The 24868-nt window shown below is 47.2% G+C and overlaps 1 protein-coding gene across 12 annotated transcripts in view; it reads right to left on the minus strand.

Moving 5' to 3' along the window:
* The window catches only part of OPA1 (OPA1 mitochondrial dynamin like GTPase), a 143449-nt gene that overhangs the window by 9295 nt on the left and 109286 nt on the right, over positions 1-24868 (minus strand). The gene's annotated exons all lie outside the window — the stretch shown is intronic.

The raw sequence follows: 24868 nt of genomic DNA on the forward strand, positions 1-24868 counted from the left end.
GCTATAAATATTTGTGTCCTCTCTCTTTGGTGCCTACTCCAGGGAAACACCAACTATGGTCACATTAGGGTCATTTATATTGCCTGCTTACAGAAATAACTGCTAGCACAATCGGTCAGATTTGCAACCTTCTTCACTTACAAGGGGCTATTCAGCATTGTATAATAGCATGGGCAAAAGGGGCAACTGCAATGGGCCTCCACCACCCAAGCACATCCTGGCTGAGATTGGGCTTGTCAAGCAGCCAACAAACATCCTTAGGGAGGTTGTCTGGTTAAGAAAACACAATTTCTAACAACCTGTAAGGGATTTCCTATCTAACAAGAAGGGATGCCTCTACAGTAACCATCTCTAAGTTTTAGCACAGAGTAGTGGCAAAGTATCTCCTGATATGGAGAACCCAACATGTCTGGGCAGCACATGGACAGTCCCTTAAAGGGATATCCAACCCTCCTAGCATTGCGGGTGATTTACCCTGTAGTGGCGCTGGGATAGATGCTCTGATCATCAGGGTTCTCTTCTCACAAAAAGGAATATCCAAAGCAGACAACCCCTTTACACTAATCAAATGTAGCAAGCAGTTAATTTGGCCACTATATGGTATTGGTATTTCGGCAGTGTGTGGCAGTGCTATTTTCCCCGTACCTTTTCCCCATTTTTAACTGCCTTCCTGAAACAGGAGAACCCCAATGCCACGTGGTTTTGTTCAGTAGCCAGCAAAAGACTTTGCTCCAGAGCTGGAAACCAAGCACTTATATATAGTGGAAATGATGTGACCTCAGGAACTCATTCTCGTTGCTCAAAAGCAAATAATACACAAGACAAAACACAACAAAATATAACTAGAGTACTCAATATGCCATTGCTCGATCTACACCCTCCACTCTGACAATGGGCATGTCTGTCCCATGGAATTGGGCTGAGGACACAAGACATTACTACCCCCATAACACCAATACCATATAGTGGCCTCCTTACCACCAACATTAGGAAACCACAGAACCAGTGAAATCTTCATGGGGCATCTGGAAATCCAGTAAATGTAATCAGTCTGCAGACGGCAAGTGAGGATGTGTGTCCAAGGGAAGGAGATGAAATAGGACAGGATTCGCCTGGGATACATGGGCGTATTTAACCCATATGTTACTACACTGTACATATAGGTTGACATCAGAACTGATGAGGAAAAAAAAAAAAAAAAAACAATCTAATAGGTAATTCATTCCATCAGGATAGTAGCCCTAATGCATGCTTAATGTGTGAACTGAAAAGTGAAATGGAGGTATTTGTCAAGTTATGCAAAAAGGTCCACCTTAGTGGTACTAATCCAAATATCCCCCCACTGTCCTCTCCTGTCACAATCTGGCTCTGAACAACTTGAGAAGCACTCCAGATTAAAAAACCTATTGGGAGATTTATCAAACTGGTGTCAAGTAGAAATGGCTTAGTTGCCCATGGCAACCAATCAGATTCCACCTTTCATTTTCCAAAGGAGCTGTCAAAAATGAAAGGTGGAATCTGACTGGTTGCTATGGGCAACTAAGCCAGTTCTACTTTACACCAGTTTGATAAATCTCCCCCATAGTGGTTGTTAAGTGGAATATTTCACATACAAGCATCACGGGTGACCGGGCAGCCATGTTGTTACATCCAGCATTCTCTTCAGCTGTAAGATACCATTCACACTCGTACAGTTCTGGGGCATGCAGATCTGAATTAGTTTTTCTCCTACATATTAACCACTCGCACTCTCCTTCCTTCCAAGAGGTTCCAATGTTACATTTAACCCAATCTAAAAAGTCTTGCTTGGCATCCCCGCTCTGCCTGGCAATAACAAATCACTAAGTCTTGACCATAACGGCATGGTTTCTGTGAAGCATGGCGCCAGGTCTGGAGTGACCTTTAATGTGAGTGAGATGGCCTGAAGAGAGGACATAGATACCAGATAGAAAACACGGGTTATTGCATGCATGCTCGCCTCACAACCGACTAACTGTCTAACTTTAGAGGCTCAATTAGTCTGAGGATTGGCGGGCAGCTGACACCCGCTGCTTACAATACATCTCTTTATGTCCTGCCTAAAAAGGAGTCACACGCTGCTCGCATGGATCATAATCAGCAGTTTTATTGCACCAGCAGTGTGTATTGTGACCAGGGGACGACCCTGGTCATTAATAATGCAGTCCTATACAACGTCTCCCAAGTGCCTGAGGTAGCTAATGAGGCTCACAGAACGGACACAGCAGTGATTTCATGTACATTCCTTGACCGATGTAAGGTTGTGTGTCAGCAATCCAAATATATCCCTGTCCTGCTGAGGATACTTACACTTTCTGTGGTCGCCTTCCAAAAGCTGTCACCACAATGCAGGGAAGGCAGTCTGTATCGTCAGCGAGATGCTGACAGGCAAGTTGGCATTCGTCAAGACCTCCTCCGTCACCACTGCACTTGACAGAAAGCGGCTGCCATAAAGGAGCCTTCCGATGATGAGCTTGGTAGAAATCACAGCGCACACCAGACATCACACATGAATCCAGTGACCAGGCACCATATACTAAGGGTGTATTCACATAGTGTGGTTCATAATCCCGTAAAAAAAAAAAATTCCCTGCAGTTTTGTGATGTGGTTATTAACCTATGGATTTTACAGGTGGAACGCTGCGCATGTGGTTTTCATAGGTGCTTCGAAAACATATGCACTAGGTAATACCTGGATGACGTGGACTGTACACACCAGGAATATGCACCACTGGGCATCACAGACAATGATCTGTAGTTAAAAGGGTCGTCCCTTCTCGTCGCTACTAGGACAAGATGGGACAAAGTGCTAACCACCAAGTGGCCAGCCGACATGGGAGCTATGGAAGCAGTGTAACTCATGCACTGTAATGGGCGCTACTGACACAGCGAGTGCCGGCCCGCTCTGCTGTAGTCGGTGCTTACTCCCATCTCTCCTGTTAGACAACCCCTCTAACAGATAAATGGGTTCCAAACCAATCCATTAAGATTTTACTGTTTTACATATTTGAGCTTTTACAGTATATGTTGGATGTTATCTGATTATCCTTACAAGTAATATGTGACGCCATAAAGCGGTTTTGTAAAGTCCCTTTTACACAGGCCAGCTGAGAAGATCTTCGTTCCCAATATTAGAGGGGACAGCTGGCAGTAAACCATGATGTTATGTGCCACCTAAAAGAAGTGATCAGCGAAAGCACATTTACATGGGGCAGTCTTTACTTAATAGGCCTTAACATGTCGGTATGAACACTAAACCTCTGACGAATCAATATCACCAGTGGCCATTATCATTATGTGGATGTGATTAATCTGTCCCATCTGATGGTAAATTGATATGATGGTAGTAGCTGGTTAAAGCATCACACTGTGCTGCCCTGTTTTATGGGCCCAGACAACAAAAAATAGTGGGGTACTTGCCAAACAGCAGTAGTCCGGGGCATTCATGAGGGGAGCGGGCCCCTCGCCCCATTCACCAGTGACTAATGACTACCGGGGGCCATCAATCACTGTTGAAGGGAGAGACCACTGTATTCTTTGACAAATGCTATATTCTTTGGGGTAACCGTTCTGCCGGTGCCAACAATATGCTGCCATTGACAGCTCTGCTTTAGATGCTGTGATCCAGAAGTACACAAAAGGGCAAGTCCTCCTATAGTGGCAGATATCCCACATTTTTTGCCTCTTTTTTATCCTTATAATAAATATCTCTGAATGCTGTGTGGTGGCCAGCTTCAGTGCCAGAGAATGAAATAAGGAAAGCTGGGCCAAGCCAAAAGCGTTCATTATCAGCATGAAGACGTTGTGCTGGACATCGCTCGGCAACAGCTGATTAGTGGCTGGCGAAGACAGAAGTCGCCTTTAAAATAAGGGAAGGAGAAGAAAAATGAACAGACAAGTCTGAACAAGTGTGCTGTGCGCTCTGAATGGAGAGCTGCTGCCTGGGCGATGTCAAGGCTTCCGCTGGTAGGGCAGGGTAAACAGAGGCAGGAGGTGAGGCACGCTGCTCTCCCACAGCTCCTAATCCCTCAGGTCAGACTCCCAGCCCTGTGCAATACTGCCATCTAGTGCAGCAAACACATGTAAACAAAAAGCTTGCCTCAATAAAGCACCTATGACATCTACACGCAAGTTACAGACTCGGTGCGGAGGACTAAGAAGACGTAGGTTACAGTGTGGAGGATTCAGAAGGGGAAGAACCTAATTGGCTGCACATTAGACGTCTTTTCAAACTGGTAAAAAGGGATTTTGTTTGCATATAAGTAAAAACCACAGAAAGAAATCAGATTTTCACTTTTACAATCACATACAGTAAAAGTGAAGCTGGCCAAAAACCTTGTCGTACCTGCCAATTTCAGTGGGATCTAAGGAATATGGGCTAGTCGAATGGTCCTCAATCTTCTGCAGAGAAGTTTTGCTGCCTATTTGGTCTTAAATGGGTTCACCAGTTGTAAATTAATGAAGCTTAGGCTCTGTTCACATCTCATTTTCAACCTACACAGGTACAGCTCAGGAGGATCTGCCAATGTACAGTATACCTCAGAGGCTGCAGTATATTCTCCAATAAAGGAATACAGCGGTGTATGCATTTCATAGCCTACCATTGTGTGTGTGTATAAATATATATATAGTGGGGATTTGCTCTGGTAGACAGTGCTAGGCTACTTTCACACTGGCATTTAGGTTTTCCGTTTGTGAGATCCGTTCATGGTTCTCACAAGCGGTCCAAAATGAATCAGTTTTGCCCTATTGCATTCTGAATGGAAAAGGATCCGCTCAGAACGCATCAGTTTCGTTTTCTATTCCGCTTTGGAGGCAGACACCATAACGCTGCTTGCAGCGTTTTGGTGTCCGTCTGAGAAAACTGAGCCAAACGGATCCGTCCTGGCACACAATGTAAGTCAATGGGGAGCGATCCGTTTTCAGTGACACAATCTGGTGCAATAGAAAACGAATCCGTCCTCCATTGGGTATGTTACAGATAATACAAACGGATCCGTTCTGAATGGATGCAGACGATTGTATTATCTGAACGGATCAGTCTTTGCAGATCCATGACGGATCCACACCAAACGCGAGTGTGAAAGTAGCCTAAGCGGATGCAGTACAGATGCAAAAACCAGTTGGTAAAGCAAAACTTCAGTGTTTATTCACACATAAGGAAAAAACAAAATGACAGTTTGCAGTCTTGGCATTAGTTCACACAATGGAAAGTCCAAGAAACAAAACAATCACCTTGTTAGCAGTTTTTTCACCAGCCGTCCACAACAGGCTTTAGGGGGCCTGTTTCCCAGCATGCGGCTCTCAGCCCTCCAGCACGGCACACAGCTTCAGATCCCAAACACAGACTGACTGTGCTCCCCTGTCGGAGAGGAGTAATCCACCCCACCTGATAGTGCTGACTGCTTTTAAACCTGCCAAGACCCGGCCTGGAACGTGGGGAGTAGCCACCCACCCATCACGTTGGCTACTCCCAGTAAGAGCTGTCCCGGATCAGCTTTACAGCCATTTAAACAGCTGAAGTGTCAGACTGCAATCTGCAATACTGACACCTCAGGAAAAAAAACGGCTCTTACCTAACCGAGGCCAGGAACCTCGGTGAAGAGTACCGACCATCAATGATGGCCCCTTGTTCCTTCCTACAATATATATAAAAATATAGATTACATACACAATGGTGGTCTACGAATAATGTATCCCCCTGTATGCCTTTACGGGAGAATATACTGCAGCCTTTTGCAGTAGGCAGGGATCAGCAACCTCTAGCACTCCAGGTGTTCTGAAACTACAACTCCCAGAATGATCCACTCAGTTCTAATGGAGTTAGATGTACTACCGAGCATGTTTGCATGCTGGGAGTTATAGTTTCACAAGTCAGGGGGATCTCCCAATGTAGAGTGTACCTCAAACAAAAGGCTGCAACATATTGTAACGTTATACATAGATATTCCCCAATATAAAGCCTACGGCTGCATTCACATAGTGGTTTAGCTCTCATCAGGGCTTTCTGACGGGGGCATACGTCTGAATACCTGAAACCCAAATTCAGATGTGTACCTCGACTTCAATGGGTAAAACAGAGTTAGAAGGATTCATCTTTGGACTTTGTTTGACCCGTTTTCCATTCCTTTCCTTTCGCCAGACAGAATAGCACAGTCTATCGTGCAATGTGAGCCAGCAAAAATACCAGAAATGAAGGAATAACAGGTCAACAAAGTCCAAAGATGACTCCTTTGAACCCTGTTTAACCCAAAAGTAAATGTACCCATCGCAGTATACATCTGAATACCGATTTCGGGGTGGGGGGGCTATGTTGGTTTTCCAGGAGTACAATATTGATGTCCTATCTTGGGCTGCTGATCGGGAACCAATGTTTTTAGGAACATTTCTTTGGCCGATCACTGGCCTCGGCTGATCAGATCTTTTATGCAGATGCTTAGGCCCCTTGCAGACGAGCGTGTCCGGATTAGGTCCGGATGCGTTCAGTAAAAAATGCGCGATTTCGCAGGCAAAGTCAGTTTTGCCTGCCATTGCATTCAGTTTTTATTGTTCGGGTGCAATGCGATTTAATGCGTTTTGCACACGCGTGATAAAAAACTGAAGGTATACAAACAACATCTCTTAGCAACCATCCGTGAAAAACTTGCTTGCGGATGCGATTTTCACACCGCCCTAATTCACTTCTATGGGGCCAGTGTCGTGTGAAAATCGCTGAATATAGAACATGCTGCGATTTTCATGCAACGCACATGTACACAGCCCCATTGACATGAATGGGTCCGGATTCCGTGTGGGCGCACCTGCGTGGAATACTCGCTCGTGTGAAAAGGGCCTTACACCACCCCCCCCCCCCCCCTCCCCTACAGCATCGAGCCGAGTAGAAGGTCCTTTAAACAAGCGTTGATTGACTCATTATGGCCTGGCAGGACCCATATTAAATACACACACCAGAGAATTGTCCCTTATGAGTGATCAGGACGTCATTCTAACGACGAGCTGAAATGACATGAAAACTTGTTATTTAATATTCCCCACATGTATTTTCATAGACAGGGAAAGGATTAATATTCTTTCAACATAAAGCACACAAGAGCCACAGTAATACTCTGGTGCAGGCTATCTAATAAGACCAGACTATCACTATGTCTGGGGCTAATCAAAGGCATGGTTTATGGAAAACTCTCCCCTGCAGCCTGTAGAACATGAAGAGGATTTTCTATAGGAGACCAAGAGATTTCCGGCTTGTATGATATTGAGGCAACCAAAACCGCAAACATTCCTCCTTTTCAACTCTGAACGCTGGGGAATGCCTCTGGCGAAAGCGCTGCCACTTTCTTAATATAGCAGTGAAACAGATCCCGGAGCTGATTAGACCCCGCCGTCTGCGCCTGACACAAAGCTCACACTTCAGCTTCAAAGCTGCCCCCCCTCCACCCAGCGATCGGTATCTAGACACTACCTCCAAGTGCTCAAATGGCTGGGTGTCACGTTTACACTTTTCATCTGAAGTGACTTCTCAAATGCAGATAGCAGATGGTTTTCTTGCCTCCCGTTAACCCAATACTAACTAGAGAAAATGTATAACGAGGAGTTCCAAGCAAACGAAACATATCATCAACCCCCCAACTATGCATGTAGACTTAAAGTGAAAAATGTAAGCCCACTTTAAACAATGACGGCCATGTTCACACCAATATCTGTGTGGACTCCGCTGAAAACCTGCTCCCTATTGTTATCAATGTTAAATGTGTTTGCAGATCTGCATGTCTAACTGAAAATCCACAAGAGAAAAATCGAAGATTAGCCTCAAATTTCTGCAGCACATTCCAACTGAAAACTCTGCTGTGTGAACATGGCCTTAAAGGGTTTATCCAATTTCTCAAACATCCTTCACATGTGCCTGGCCCCTCACGGGTAATATACTTACCCCGCTCCTGGTCCCCGCACCGCAGCTTCTACCTGTACACGGATGAAAACATCTGGTGTTGGGGTGGACGAGCAGCCAGACGGGGACCAGCCTTCCTAGTGTCACGCGCGATGCTAGGGAGGCTCGTCCCTGTCTGCCATTGGCTGCTCCTCCCCCCCAACTCCGGATGCTTTCATCCATGTGCATGGAGAACCAGCAGCGGCGGTGTGGGGACCAGGAGCGGTGCCGGGAGCGGCGTAAGTATATTATCGGTGAGGGGCCCGGTACATGTTTGTGTGTGTATGTGGGGGGGGCGGGGTGTTGAGAAATTGGATAACCCCTTTAAAGGCCTTCTGTCAGGAAGCTGGTGGAGTACCCTTGCCACTAATCCTTTCTGCAGATTAAGGCCTCATGCACACGACAGTATTTTTTTGCGGTCCGCAAAAAGGGGCTCCGTTGTTCCATGATCCGTGTCCGTTTTTGTTTCCGTGTGTCTTCCTTTATTTTTGGAGGATCTCCAGACATAAAGGAAAGTAAAAAAAAAAAGGTCAGGTTTGCCATGCAAAAACGGACGCGGATGACAATCTTGTGTGCCTCCGTGTTATTTCACGGACCCATTGACTTGAATGGGTCCGCGAACCGTTGTCCGTGAAAAAAATAGGACAGGTATTTTTTTCACGGACTGGAAACATGGATCACGGACGCGGATGACAAACTGTGCATTAGCAGAGTTTTCCACGGACCCATCGAAAGTCAATGGGTCCGCAGAAAATCACGGAAGACGGAACAACGGACACAACAACGGTCATGTGCAGGAGGCCTAAGACTAGATGTTAGTGACAGCCTCCCACAGAAGGTTGGTACATAGAACATAGACGGTACATAGAAATCATACTGGATATTTAGAAGATTTCATCTATAATCCAAAACTTAGCTTACTTAAGCTTTTTCAAACCAATTTCATACTTGAAAAAGGCTTTAACAAGCTGAAAAAGAAAGGGCTCTTCTAAATAGCCAACATGATTTCTGTGTATGCCAACCTTCTCCGGGACCTTGTACACTAATGTGGCAGAGATGAACCAAGGCCACAAGGTGATAAGTAGTGTTGAGCGACCTTCTGTTTTCAAGTTCGGGTCATCTAAGAATTCTGTTATGGATTCCACTACCACGGACCATAAGTTATGTAGTAGAAGAATCCATAAGGGAATTCTTAGATAACCCGAACGTTGTACCCGAACTTGAAAACACAAGTTTGCTCCTCCCTAGTAATAATCAGTCTTGTATTAGGAGTGCTGCTTGGACACAACCTACCTGTAAGCCTTAGGGCTAAGGCCTCACGCACACAAGTGTATGAATTTTGCGGTCCGCAAATGCAGATCTGCAATACACATATGACGTCCGTCTGACATCTTTTGGTTTTGTGGACCAGTTGCCTTTAATGGGTCTGTGGATCTTTTTGTGGAACGGGCACATGGTTGTGGAAAGCACATGGACGATCTGTGTGCTTTCCACACCTGTATGTTCATTCCACAAAATATAGGACATGTCATACACTTGGCTGCAAAATGCAGACCACGGACCAACGTCAATAGGTCCTCAAAAAAAAAAAGGCATGCAACACGGATATCACACGGTAGTCATCCATATTTTGCGGACCAGAAAATCCATATGGCTGTGTACATAAGGCCTTATTCACTTAAACTATTTAAAACTCATCCCTGTTCTGGACAGTAAACGCAGACAAGTTTAAACCGATTACACACGGACGGCGTCCACGTGTGGCTTGTTTTCCATGCAGACCCATTCACTTGAGTGAATGTGTCCTGTGGTAAAATGGAGATGAGTGGTTCAAGCTAAAATTTTCTCAGCACAGACTAATGGGTTCTACTGAAAAAGGCTCACACGAGTTGATTGATATGAATGGGTCAGTGCTGTCTGTTATGTATGAATGAATTTCACTCATCTGAATGAGTCACTAAAGAGAACAGTACAATCTGCAGGTATCACGTTATAGAGCAGGAGAAGCTGAGCAGACCCATATATAGTTTTATGGGAAAACATACATCACAGATTCCACATACATCCAGCTGAACCACACAGCATGTATACCACAATAAATGCAGTTCTTGTGCAGGACAAACAATATGTTCGGCAGAGAACTGGGAAAACACAAAGTCTGATAAAATCACTTAAAATTCATATCATGAAACTTTTACACTAAAAGAGAATGCTAAAAGTAAGGTAGCAACCCTAGTAACCCCCAACAGCCAGTCCTGGACTCGTGCGGACATCCACTGTACAATTCTGCACATCTCTACCCGCTTCGGACAGTCCCATAAAAAGAACCCCTGCTTATTCCTATAGCAGTGGACTGCTGTTTTTACTGTAGGACTACCCCAAGTGACCACAGAACAGCCAAAAAAAGGTATGAGACATTATCAGAAAATCCCTACACCATACGTCAAATACTTATATTTGTATAAAATCTATATTATAATGAACCTATAGATTTCTATGGGCAAAAATTTATATAAAGACATTCTTTGGGGCATACATTTTATGGGATTCTTTTGAAATGCAGTATTTTTTCTGGCTGTACTGTAAATGTAAAAAAATTTCTGGGGATGTGCAAACATTACTTACCCCTTAGTCAATTAGGAGTGTGGTGACCACCACGAGTCTGCCTTGTCACTCAATGCTTAAAGAGGACCTGTAACCTGCCATGTCTGCTTTAGTAATGGCTGGCATCCCCCTTGTAATAACAATTCTGGAGGATCTATTCTTCTGACTGTGTTCTGCCATTCCTCACTTTATGAACTGCCAGCAGTCTGCAACAAAGGTCCAGCTGGCTGTTACCAGTAGGGGGCGTGTCCCTGCTAGGGATGTTTCGATACCATAAAAAAGTATTGCGATACTCGATACCATGCGGAAAAAAAAGCTGCGTGCATTCTGCATTTTATGGAACGTCCAGCCTATAATAGAACAGTCCGATCCTATTTTTTTTGGGGGGACAAAGTGACAAAAAAAAAAAAAAAGGCAAATCCCGCAGTTTATTTTATTTTCTGTTACGGCGCTCACCGCATAGGACATTTAAAAAAAATATTTTAATAGTTTGGACTTTTTAGACGTGGCAATATGTAATAGGTTTATTTATCTATTGTTTAGATATTTTATATGTAAAATTGGGGAAGGGGGTGATTTATACTTAATATTATTTTCTTTTTTCTTTTTCTTTAATAACTATTAGACCCCTTAGGGGCTAGAACCTGGGATCTTTTAATCCCTTGTCCTATTCACACTCTCCCTGCTGCCCTGTGTATAGTACACACAGCAGCAGGGAGCTTACCATGGCAGCCAGGGCTTCAGTAGCTTCCTGGCTGCCATGGTAACGATTGGAGCCCCAGGAGCTGGGGCTCCGATCAGAAGCTGCTACTGCACCACCAATGAAGAGGAGGGGAGGGGACCCTGTGGCCACTGCCATCAATGATTTTAATACTGGGGAGGAGGGCACACTGCGCCACCAATGATAATTAACATTTAATACAGGAGGAGGGTGTGGCACCTGAGAGGTTAACTGCCGCTGATCACAGCTCCCCGCTTCCTGGGTTTGTATTTAACGTTTACTTTCATTGGTGGTGCAGTGTGCCCGCCCCTCTCCTCATTGGTGGCAGCGGCGGCACAGGTGGGAGGGAGAGAGTGCTTCCTTCTCCCCTGTGCTGCTGAGGAGCAGACGGAGCACACAGAGCAGTGCTCTCCATGTTCTCTGATACTAGACTTCACAATAGCGAAGCCTAGTATCGAAAAAAGGCAAATCCTGGTATTGAGGTCGATACCAGACAAAAGTATTGATTGGGTATCGAAAATTCGATACCTGAAACAACCCTAGTCCCTGCACAGTCTGACACTGGTAGCACTGATTGGATCGTGTCTCACAGTTCAGAGATACCCCCTCAATTGGTAAGGATAGATGCCCCAGAATGGTTATTACATGGAAAATGCAACTAGTTAGGAAAACACACGTCAGGAGAGGCGACAGGTGCTCCAAACAAGAGATTCCACAAGTTCAGCATTGTCAGGGGAACATGACAAGAATTATTATTAATGCAAACATCCTAAATGGTGCAGCCCTATTAGACTACACGATTATTGGCAAATTATCACTAACAAAAGTTAAAAGGGATGCTCGCTTGCAATACCTAACTCGTATAATCGAGCAGCCGATAAACAAGCTTGTTAAATCACCTATCAGGATAAAAGATGGCTGATTATCAGCAGCAGATCTCCCCGTGTAATAAGGGGTGGGCTGCCGATAATGAGTAGAACAGAATGAGGGAGGAAAGGCTGTAGTGGCAACTATTCCTCCGACATTCTGTTTGCATCGGCCTGGGTATTCAGGACAATGAAAACGAGTGCCAGTGGATGTGCTCATGTGTTATCCAAGGCAATTAGGAAACGGAGATCCCTGCAACTCGCACACACACGAGAATGTTTCAGACGTAAAGGAAAGTGTGATATGTGTTGGGGAGAGGACACCAGATAATGTGTGAGAGGTATGTAAGCACGCACCAAGATTAGTAAGTCACATTGTACCTGCAGTATGTTATACCGCAGGGGTAGCTAGGCAGAAAGATACAGCTTGGTGAGAAAAGATTCTATATATCTTGTCATTTGAGTCCAGAGGATGGTCTAAAGCAGGCATGCTCAACCTGCGGCCCTCCAGCAGTTGCAAAACTACACCTCCCATCATTCCCAGACAGCCTACAGCTATCATCCTACAGAAGGGCATGGTGGGAGTTGTAGTTTTACAACAGCTGGAGGGCCGCAGGTTGAGCATCCTTGGTCTAAAGTAAGTCCATTCCCCCACAATTCCAGGAAACTGTTCGGAGTGTCTTTTAAATCCATAATATTAAATTAAATGAAGATATGAGTAATACACATTTCCAAGATACATTACAGCACATACATGTTTCTTGATCTACCAGTTAACAAGAAGCGAGATAATATTTAAAAATGGTTTAAGGACAAGCATCTTCAGAAATCATGACTAGCCTGCATGTATGTACACTTAATACACAGTTATCTTTTATTCTTATTACAAAAAGGACAGAAGAAACTGTTCAATGTCTGCTGGAGTGAAGGAGCGCTGATACACACAGTGCTTCTGCATAGAAAATAGGCATTTGGTGTGGTCCATCTAAGGCACATAGGTCAAACTCATGGCCCTCCAGCTGTTGCAAAACTACAACTTCCATTATGCTTAGAGAGCCTACAGCTATCAGGGCATGCTGGGAGTTGTAGTGTTGCAACAGCTGGAGGGCCATGAGTGTGACACCCCTGATCTAAGGGGCAAAGTGACAGGGAGGGGACATCAATGATCAGTAGATGGGACGTCATGCCCCATCAGTGATTGCTGTAATCGTTCAGTCATGTGACCGCAGGGTGGAATGGGAGTCGCAGCCCAAATAGAGAGCTGGGTGTAATCAGTAAGTCGATTGTATTATGGTTAAGAAAATGGTTAAAGGGAACCTGTCAGCTGCACTATGCTGTACTCACTTAGGGCAACCTAGTGTAGTGACCGACACGTTGATTTCAGAGGTCTGACATACAGTACTTTTATAGTACCGCCTAGCTGCAGCTCCTGCCGAGAGATGAATCTGATGCTGCTCACTGCCCCTGGACACCAGTAGACAGGTTTCTTATCTATTGTGCATTGGAAAGAAACCTGTCGCTCACTGTCTAGAGGTGGAGGCAGCCAGCAACATCGGACTCATCTCTCTCGCAGAGCTAGTGTGCAATGCAACCTTCGGTAGGTCAGTGCTATAATGGCACTAAATGCCATCAAAACAGTGACAGACTGCTGAAATCAGCAGGTCTGTCCCTTTAACGGGAACCCGTCACCATAAAATTGTGAAATAATCCGCAGGCAACATGTTATAGAGGAGGAGCTCAGCAGACATATATAGTGGTATGGGAAAAGATTTAGAATAACTTGTAATTGATACATTTATATTCCTGCTCATTCTGGGCTTTGATGTTCAGGAGGCGGTCCTATCAGTGATTGACAGCTCTCCCTGTATACACAGTCTTAGAGGGAAGGCTGTCAATCACTCATAGGACCGCCTCCTGGACTTCAAGCCCGGAATGAGCAGGAATTTAAATTAATTAAATAAAAGTTATACTGGATCCATGCTGTGTGTGGTTCAGCTGGAAATATGTAAAGTATGTGATGTTTTGCTAAATCTTTTCCCATAAAACTGCTCATGCTCTATAGCTTGCTGCCCGCACCATGTTCTACGTGACCGTTTCCCTTTAAACTGGTTATGGTTGGCCAGCCATGTAAAATTATACAAAATATTGCTTAGAATGTTACTAATTACTGTATTTTCCTGCGTATAAGACTACTTTTTAACACATGAAAATCTTCTCAAAAGTCGGGGGTCGTCTTATATGCCGGTATACGGCATGCTGAAACTTACTTCCAAGCCGGTCAGGAGAAGCTGTCCTTCTCTAGCTTCAGGGACAGGCGCCCTCTAACTGAGCCACCGTGCACTGCATCCCGGCCAGCCGCTCCTGAAGCAGCCCCCTCTCTCTGCTCTCAGTGGTTCTCTCATGCCAGCAGTATCGCATTGCGTACTACCACTCAGATCGTCTTGAAGACAGGGAGGGCTAGGCTGGCAGGGAGAGCTGACCCACCCAATCCAAGCAGGCTTTGTATGCAGTGTGCACAGAAAATACCGGGACATTGCTTGCCGTGATTGGCTGGTTGTTGTATTACTGGATGGGATTGGCGATTCTGAGGGAAGCAGGAGCATCTGCACTCTGATCTCTAATGAAGTTTGGTGTGCATCTTATCTGTGGTGAAAAAACAGTCTATCTGGGAATCAGATACATGTGGTGGCGAATACAGCACAGCACCAGTATCTGCGCACACAGCACAGCACCAGTATCTGCGCACACAGCACAGCACCAGTATCTGCGCACACAGCACCAGTATCTGCGCACACAGCACAGCACCAGTATCTGCGCACACAGCACAGCACCAGTATCTGCGCACACAGCACAGCACCAGTATCTGCGCACACAGCACAGCACCAGTATCTGCGCACACAGCACCAGTATCTGCGCTCACAGCACCAGTATCTGCGCACACAGCACAGCACCAGTATCTGCGCACACAGCACAGCACCAGTATCTGCGCACACAGCACAGCTCCAGTATCTGCGCACACAGCACAGCTCCAGTATCTGCGCACACAGCACAGCACCAGTATCTGCGCACACAGCACAGCACCAGTATCTGCGCACACAGCACAGCACCAGTATCTGCGCACACAGCACAGCACCAGTATCTGCGCACACAGCACAGCACCAGTATCTGCGCACACAGCACAGCACCAGTATCTGCGCACACAGCACAGCACCAGTATCTGCGCACACAGCACAGCACCAGTATCTGCGCACACAGCACAGCACCAGTATCTGCGCACACAGCACAGCACCAGTATCTGCGCACACAGCACCAGTATCTGCGCACACAGCACAGCACCAGTATCTGCGCACACAGCACAGCACCAGTATCTGCGCACACAGCACAGCACCAGTATCTGCGCACACAGCACAGCACCAGTATCTGCGCACACAGCACAGCACCAGTATCTGCGCACACAGCACAGCTCCAGTATCTGCGCACACAGCACAGCACCAGTATCTGCGCACACAGCACAGCACCAGTATCTGCGCACACAGCACAGCACCAGTATCTGCGCACACAGCACAGCACCAGTATCTGCGCACACAGCACAGCACCAGTATCTGCGCACACAGCACAGCACCAGTATCTGCGCACACAGCACAGCACCAGTATCTGCGCACACAGCACAGCACCAGTATCTGCGCACACAGCACAGCACCAGTATCTGCGCACACAGCACAGCACCAGTATCTGCGCACACAGCACAGCACCAGTATCTGCGCACACAGCACAGCACCAGTATCTGCGCACACAGCACAGCACCAGTACACTCCGTACATGGTGGGATCTTACTTCCTTGAAAAAATATACGGATAAAGGAATGATCCCTAGAGGGCTCAGACTAAAGAAAAAAAAAACTACCACCATATATTCGGATACCTTTTTGAAGGAGTGGGAAGTCATTTTGTCAGAGTGCTCCCTGAAACTGATGGACTTAATCATAACTAATGAGAGTCAAGCTCTTGTGGAATACAGGGCAAACATAAAAAAACCGCAAGAAACCCTGAGCGCACATATCGATAATCCTGAATTCATCAAAAAATGGAGGACGATCTCATTAAATTTAAGCAAAGGAAATACGCGATCTACTTGATTATCAGTCCGACCAGGTGTGTACATAGACAGATTCTAAACAGAATACACCTCGCTCAATCTTAAAAAAGCTGCGCAACAAATAGAAAAGAAATAATCTGCAAAGGGTTTCCTTCAGTTCAACGGATTTGAATTCTGCCAATTCTGAACAGGATCTTGCCTTGTCATCGACGCAGGCCGCACAAAGTCAAGCGACTGCTTCACACAAAGCGGCTTCAAAAAACGGAGGGCGTGTCGAAAATATGGAAAACCGCCGGTATCCAATAAGATACAAAAAGGACAGGATGAAGTTGAAGTAATTAATTTATCCGCCTCCATATTGTCAGCTGATGATATCAGTATACTCGAGAGGTTTAACCTTTTCTCCTACCTGTCAATTTGACCTGTATAGGACGCTTCTGGATGTCAACAGGCTGGCCCGCGCCCTCACTCTCCGCCGGCATTTTCAGGTGGGTGGTGACGATGTCTGTGCTGCGGAGGCTGGGGACGCTGGTTACCCTGTTGCGTCCACAAGGGATCCTTCTGTCTGTGTCGATATAAGTACTTTAAATAATAGCCACATGAGCTTCTATGAAATGATGCATATATGTGAACTTCAGGAGTCGAATACAGTCCTGGAGGATCTGGATTTGTATAACAGGTCCATGCATTTCCATACAAAGAATCGAGATTTTTATCCGATTCAGTCCAGATCTCCAGCACTGGATCGATCATAGGATTTGGTGGAATGTGATTTAGTTTTGCTGCATGATCAAATTAATCAGAATCCTGGGGGTGCAATAATGTTACTAAAAAAGAAAATAAAGGCACTCCAGGATTTAACGAGGGCGGATGTTGTAATCAAACAATCTGACAAGGGGGGTGGGGTTGTCGTGCTGGACAGTGGTCTATACAGGACCCTGATTGAATCCATGCTTAGTGACACTACAGTATATGTCACTCTCAGTGACAACCCCCTCCCCTCTTTTCAGAAGGAACTCAGGGACATTTTGGACTTAGGGACCCAATCAGGTTTCCTAACCGACAAGGAATCAGAATATATCTATATTGTGTCCCCGGTTATCCCAGTGTTTCACGCACTTCCAAAAACACAAAAATGTTTTTCTACCTCCCCTCAGGCCAACTGTAGCGGGCATTGGCTCCTTTTCCGAAAGAATGTCCCAATGGGTTGATTCCATACTTCAGCCACTCATACCACTAATACCAGGTTATCTCAGGGACACTACGTCCGTTCTGCAAACGATGGACAATATTGAATGGTCCTCAAATTATATATGGATCACAGTGGACGTAGTGTCCTTGTGTACAAATATTCCCCACGAACTGGCCATCAAATCCCTTACTTGGTTCCTACAGATATATGGGAATATTACTGCAGGCTTGCAGGAATATGTCCTGATGGTGGTGGACTTCCTCCTCAGGCGCAATTTCTTCATGTTCAACAATAAATTTTACCTCCAGATATCGGGGGTGTCGATGGGGGCCAAATTCTCTCCCTCCATTGCTAACATCTTTATGGCATGGTGGGAGAGGTGTTTTCTCTTCATCGACACCCACCCTTTTTGGCACCACATCAGGTGGTATGGCCGTTACATTGATGACCGGATCCTGATCTGGACGGGCGATGTGGCGGCCATACCATCCTTCTGTGGTTACATCAACTCCTGTGTGGACACTATTTCTTTTAGTGTCCACCATGATACACTGGAGGTGGCCTTCTTGGATTTGCGCCTGAGGGGGGACCCCACCACCAATCGGGTCTCCACCTGCACATATAGGAAAACCATAGAAGGTAACACCACATTATATGCGACATCCTGTCATCCAAAACATGTAATTGCCAACATACCCAGGGGTGAAATAATCCGTGCAAGAAGGAATTGCACGGAAGAAAAGAGCTTTATGGAGGAAGCTAGACACATCTCCCATAGATTGGGTAAAAGAGGCTATGGCGCAAAACTTGTAGAGGATGCTATAGCACAGGTCTTAACCATTGAAAGGGGATCCCTCCTTTATCCTAGACAGGAACACTTATTGCAAAAGGAGGCTCCACTTTCTGATACAGGCACAAGTAGTAAAAATAAAAAATAAAATCATAATATCAAGGACAAGGGCAGAATAAACAATCTGTTTATAATACAGCACAGAATACCAACAAATATGTCATATTGTAAAAAAGCACTTTCCCGTCCTGTCATATGATAAAGAATGGACTGACATAGTTGCAGATGGGGTTAAATGCGCAGCTAGAAGGGCGTCCACCAGAGGCGTAACTAGAACTGACTGGGCCCCATAGCAAATTTTTGTACGGGGGCCCCCCACACACACACACTTCTTCACAAAGACTTTTTATTTACTGTATTTACTGTCATTTTTAGCACGACTTTGTTTTTTGACATTTACAGTTGCTGACGGAGTTTATATTCAACTCAACCCCTTTAAAATCTGTGCTGCAATTGTAATAGACCTGTCTGATTTACCTTTCATACTGCAGCCATGGACGCACTCTCCACATACATGGACGCAGTCATACACGCACTCTCCACATACACGGACGCAGTCATACACGCACTCTCCACATACACGGACGCAGTCATACACGCACTCTCCACATACACGGACGCAGTCATACACGCACTCTCCACATACACGGACGCAGTCATACGCGCACACTCCACATACACGGACGCAGTCATACGCGCACACTCCACATACACGGACGCAGTCATACGCGCACACTCCACATACACGGACGCAGTCATACGCGCACACTCCACATACACGGACGCAGTCATACGCGCACACTCCACATACACGGACGCAGTCATACGCGCGCACACTCCACATACACGGACGCAGTCATACGCGCGCACACTCCACATACACGGACGCAGTCATACGCGCGCACACTCCACATACACGGACGCAGTCATACGCGCGCACACTCCCCATACACGGACGCAGTCATACGCGCGCACACTCCCCATACACGGACGCAGTCATACGCGCGCACACTCCACATACACGGACGCAGTCATACGCGCGCACACTCCACATACACGGACGCAGTCATACGCGCGCACACTCCACATACACGGACGCAGTCATACGCGCGCACACTCCACATACACGGACGCAGTCATACGCGCGCACACTCCACATACACGGACGCAGTCATACGCGCGCACACTCCACATACACGGACGCAGTCATACGCGCGCACACTCCACATACACGGACGCAGTCATACGCGCGCACACTCCACATACACGGACGCAGTCATACGCGCGCACACTCCACATACACGGACGCAGTCATACGCGCGCACACTCCACATACACGGACGCAGTCATACGCGCGCACACTCCACATACACGGACGCAGTCATACGCGCGCACACTCCACATACACGGACGCAGTCATACGCGCGCACACTCCACATACACGGACGCAGTCATACGCGCACACACTCCACATACACGGACGCAGTCATACGCGCACACACTCCACATACACGGACGCAGTCATACGCGCACACACTCCACATACACGGACGCAGTCATACGCGCACACACTCCACATACACGGACGCAGTCATACGCGCACACACTCCACATACACGGACGCAGTCATACGCGCACACACTCCACATACATGGACGCAGTCATACGCGCACACACTCCACATACATGGACGCAGTCATACGCGCACACACTCCACATACATGGACGCAGTCATACACGCACACACTCCACATACATGGACGCAGTCATACACGCACACACTCCACATACATGGACGCAGTCATACACGCACACACTCCACATACATGGACGCAGTCATACACGCACACACTCCACATACATGGACGCAGTCATACACGCACACACTCCACATACATGGACGCAGTCATACACGCACACACTCCACATACATGGACGCAGTCATACACGCACACACTCCACATACATGGACGCAGTCATACACGCACACACTCCACATACATGGACGCAGTCATACACGCACACACTCCACATACATGGACGCAGTCATACACGCACACACTCCACATACATGGACGCAGTCATACACGCACACACTCCACATACATGGACGCAGTCATACACGCACACACTCCACATACATGGACGCAGTCATACACGCACACACTCCACATACATGGACGCAGTCATACACGCACACACTCCACATACATGGACGCAGTCATACACGCACACAACTCCACATACATGGACGCAGTCATACACGCACACACTCCACATACATGGACGCAGTCATACACGCACACACTCCACATACATGGACGCAGTCATACACGCACACACTCCACATACATGGACGCAGTCATACACGCACACACTCCACATACATGGACGCAGTCATACACGCACACACTCCACATACATGGACGCAGTCATACACGCACACACTCCACATACATGGACGCAGTCATACACGCACACACTCCACATACATGGACGCAGTCATACACGCACACACTCCACATACATGGACGCAGTCATACACGCACACACTCCACATACATGGACGCAGTCATACACGCACACACTCCACATACATGGACGCAGTCATACACGCACACACTCCACATACATGGACGCAGTCATACACGCACACACTCCACATACATGGACGCAGTCATACACGCACACACTCCACATACATGGACGCAGTCATACACGCACACACTCCACATACATGGACGCAGTCATACACGCACACACTCCACATACATGGACGCAGTCATACACGCACACACTCCACATACATGGACGCAGTCATACACGCACACACTCCACATACATGGACGCAGTCACACACGCACACACTCCACATACATGGACGCAGTCACACACGCACACACTCCACATACATGGACGCAGTCACACACGCACACACTCCACATACATGGACGCAGTCACACACGCACACACTCCACATACATGGACGCAGTCACACACGCACACACTCCACATACATGGACGCAGTCACACACGCACACACTCCACATACATGGACGCAGTCACACACGCACACACTCCACATACATGGACGCAGTCACACACGCACACACTCCACATACATGGACGCAGTCACACACACACACACTCCACATACATGGACGCAGTCACACACACACACACTCCACATACATGGACGCAGTCACACACACACACACTCCAACATACATGGACGCAGTCACACACACACACACTCCACATACATGGACGCAGTCACACACACACACACTCCACATACATGGACGCAGTCACACACACACACACTCCACATACATGGACGCAGTCACACACACACACACTCCACATACATGGACGCAGTCACACACACACACACTCCACATACATGGACGCAGTCACACACACACACACTCCACATACATGGACGCAGTCACACACACACACACTCCACATACATGGACGCAGTCACACACACACACACTCCACATACATGGACGCAGTCACACACACACACACTCCACATACATGGACGCAGTCACACACACACACACTCCACATACATGGACGCAGTCACACACACACACACTCCACATACATGGACGCAGTCACACACACACACACTCCACATACATGGACGCAGTCACACACACACACACTCCACATACATGGACGCAGTCACACACACACACACTCCACATACATGGACGCAGTCACACACACACACACTCCACATACATGGACGCAGTCATACACACACACACACTCCACATACATGGACGCAGTCATACACACACACACTCCACATACATGGACGCAGTCATACACACACACACTCCACATACATGGACGCAGTCATACACACACACACTCCACATACATGGACGCAGTCATACACACACACACTCCACATACATGGACGCAGTCATACACACACACACTCCACATACATGGACGCAGTCATACACACACACACTCCACATACATGGACGCAGTCATACACACACACACTCCACATACATGGACGCAGTCATACACACACACACTCCACATACAAGGACGCAGTCATACACACACACACTCCACATACATGGACGCAGTCATACACACACACACTCCACATACATGGACGCAGTCATACACACACACACTCCACATACATGGACGCAGTCATACACACACACACTCCACATACATGGACGCAGTCATACACACACACACTCCACATACATGGACGCAGTCATACACACACTCCACGTACATGGACGCAGTCATACACACACACTCCACATACATGGACGCAGTCATACACACACACTCCACATACATGGACGCAGTCATACACACACACTCCACATACATGGACGCAGTCATACACACACACTCCACATACATGGACGCAGTCATACACACACTCTCCACATACATGGACGCAGTCATACACACACTCTCCACATACATGGACGCAGTCATACACACACTCTCCACATACATGGACGCAGTCATACACACACTCCACATACATGGACGCAGTCATACACACACTCCACATACATGGACGCAGTCATACACACACACTCCACATACATGGACGCAGTCATACACACACACTCCACATACATGGACGCAGTCATACACACACACTCCACGTACATGGACGCAGTCATACACAGACTCTCCACGTACATGGACGCAGTCATACACACACACTCCACATACATGGACGCAATTATACACACACTCTCCACATACATGGACGCAGTCATACACGCACTCTCCACATACATGGACGCAGTCATACACGCACTCTCCACATACATGGACACAGTCATACACGCACTCTCCACATCCATGGACGCACAAATACACACACTCTCCACATACATGGACGCACAAATACACACACTCTCCACATACATGGACGCACACATGCACACACTCTCCACATCCATGGACGCAGTCATACACGCACTCTCCACATCCATGGACGCACACATGCACACACTCTCCACATACATGGACGCACACATATACAATACACATACATAGACACCCAGCTTTCCTGCTGTGCCTCTCCCCCATGCCTCTGCACTTGTGCCATGCAGGATAGCAGGGAAGCTGGATGACATCTCATGATATAATTCACCCAGCTTTCCTACTGTACTGCAGGTCACATGTGCAGAGTCTGGGAAAGCTGAATATAACCCCAGTTCCCCTGCCACTTACATCACTGGTGCAGTTGTGGCAATCCAACTGGTGTTCAGCATGCTGGGCAGGGAAGGTTCAACTTCAGGCAGCAGGAATCGCGGGCAGAAAAGGGGTCGGGGCTATTATAGCTCCGCCCACATCGGGCCGTCCTGTTGCTGGTCACTGTCCATCATAAGAAAGGAGGGGAGAGGCGGAGCAATGTCACTGATGTCAGGTCAGTGACAGAGCGACTCAGATAGAGATAGCGCTAATCTGACTGGCGCCAGTGCAGCAGCACTCCCTCTCCCTCCCTAGTCCCTCCACAACAGGTAACCCCCCCCCCCCCCCCCCTCCACGGCCTGGCTCAGCCCCGCCCCCTCCACGGTCCGCCCCCGCCCCCTTCACCGCCTGAGTCCGCCTCCTCCTCCCTCTAGTTACCTACCTCTTCTGCTCGTGCGGCAGTGAGCCCCAGGCCCGCCTGCTTCAGCCTCCAGTCCTGACCCGACTACTCCTCCTTGCCTTCCCCCCAGCCAGGCCCGAGCCGCGGACAGCCCACACCCGCCCACTACACTGGGCGGGAGGTCGGGCCTGGCTGCCTGTGTGTTTTTACTGTGCGGTCCGGACGGGCCCCCAGTGGCGTAGGGCCCCATAGCCACTGCTATGGTTGCTATGGCGATCCCTACGCCACTGGCGTCCACAATTGCTAACTATGTCAGCCCCAGCCTGTATCAAGAAAAGAAAAAAATCGCAACCAGTGTGGCTTAGGACCAAGGGGAGCTATAGGTGTGGACATCACAGGTGCATTTGCTGCACATATATGTTAATATCCAAAACTTTTTCTTCAACTGCAAACAACAGAGTCTTCCCAATGAAAGCGGATCTCAATTGCAATACAACCCATGCAGTTTATTTTATTACTTGCACATCTCTGATGTGCCCCACCATGGCAATCGCAATGTATCTGCAGCTAGTCTTCACTTTGCTGTTTGCCATGGTGGGGACACATCAGATATGGTGGTACAAGGCATAGAAAAACTCTTTTTGACTAAATGTGGAGGAGACTATAGAAGAAAATTATTAAACAGAGAGTCTTTTTGGATATTTTCATTGAACACGCGCCAACCTGAGGGGCTCAATAAACGCTTAGATCTGATCCTGCAGCAATAATTTAGTTACTAGTAATTCAGTGCAACAAATCACCCCCTTCTCCTTTTCCTGGGAGTATTATAGGAGCAAACTTTCTCCTGCTGATCTGACTTCCATTACATTCCACCATATTCTACCTAATAACCAGTATGCATCCAGCATACACCTTATGCGTATCCTTCTTATTTATTTCTTTGCATAGTTGTTATTCTTTACTATGTATATGTATGGTTCAAAGCTTTTAGTTTTT

Source organism: Bufo gargarizans, chromosome 4 (genome assembly GCF_014858855.1).
Source record: "Bufo gargarizans isolate SCDJY-AF-19 chromosome 4, ASM1485885v1, whole genome shotgun sequence".
In the NCBI taxonomy this organism is placed as follows: Eukaryota; Metazoa; Chordata; class Amphibia; order Anura; family Bufonidae; genus Bufo; species Bufo gargarizans.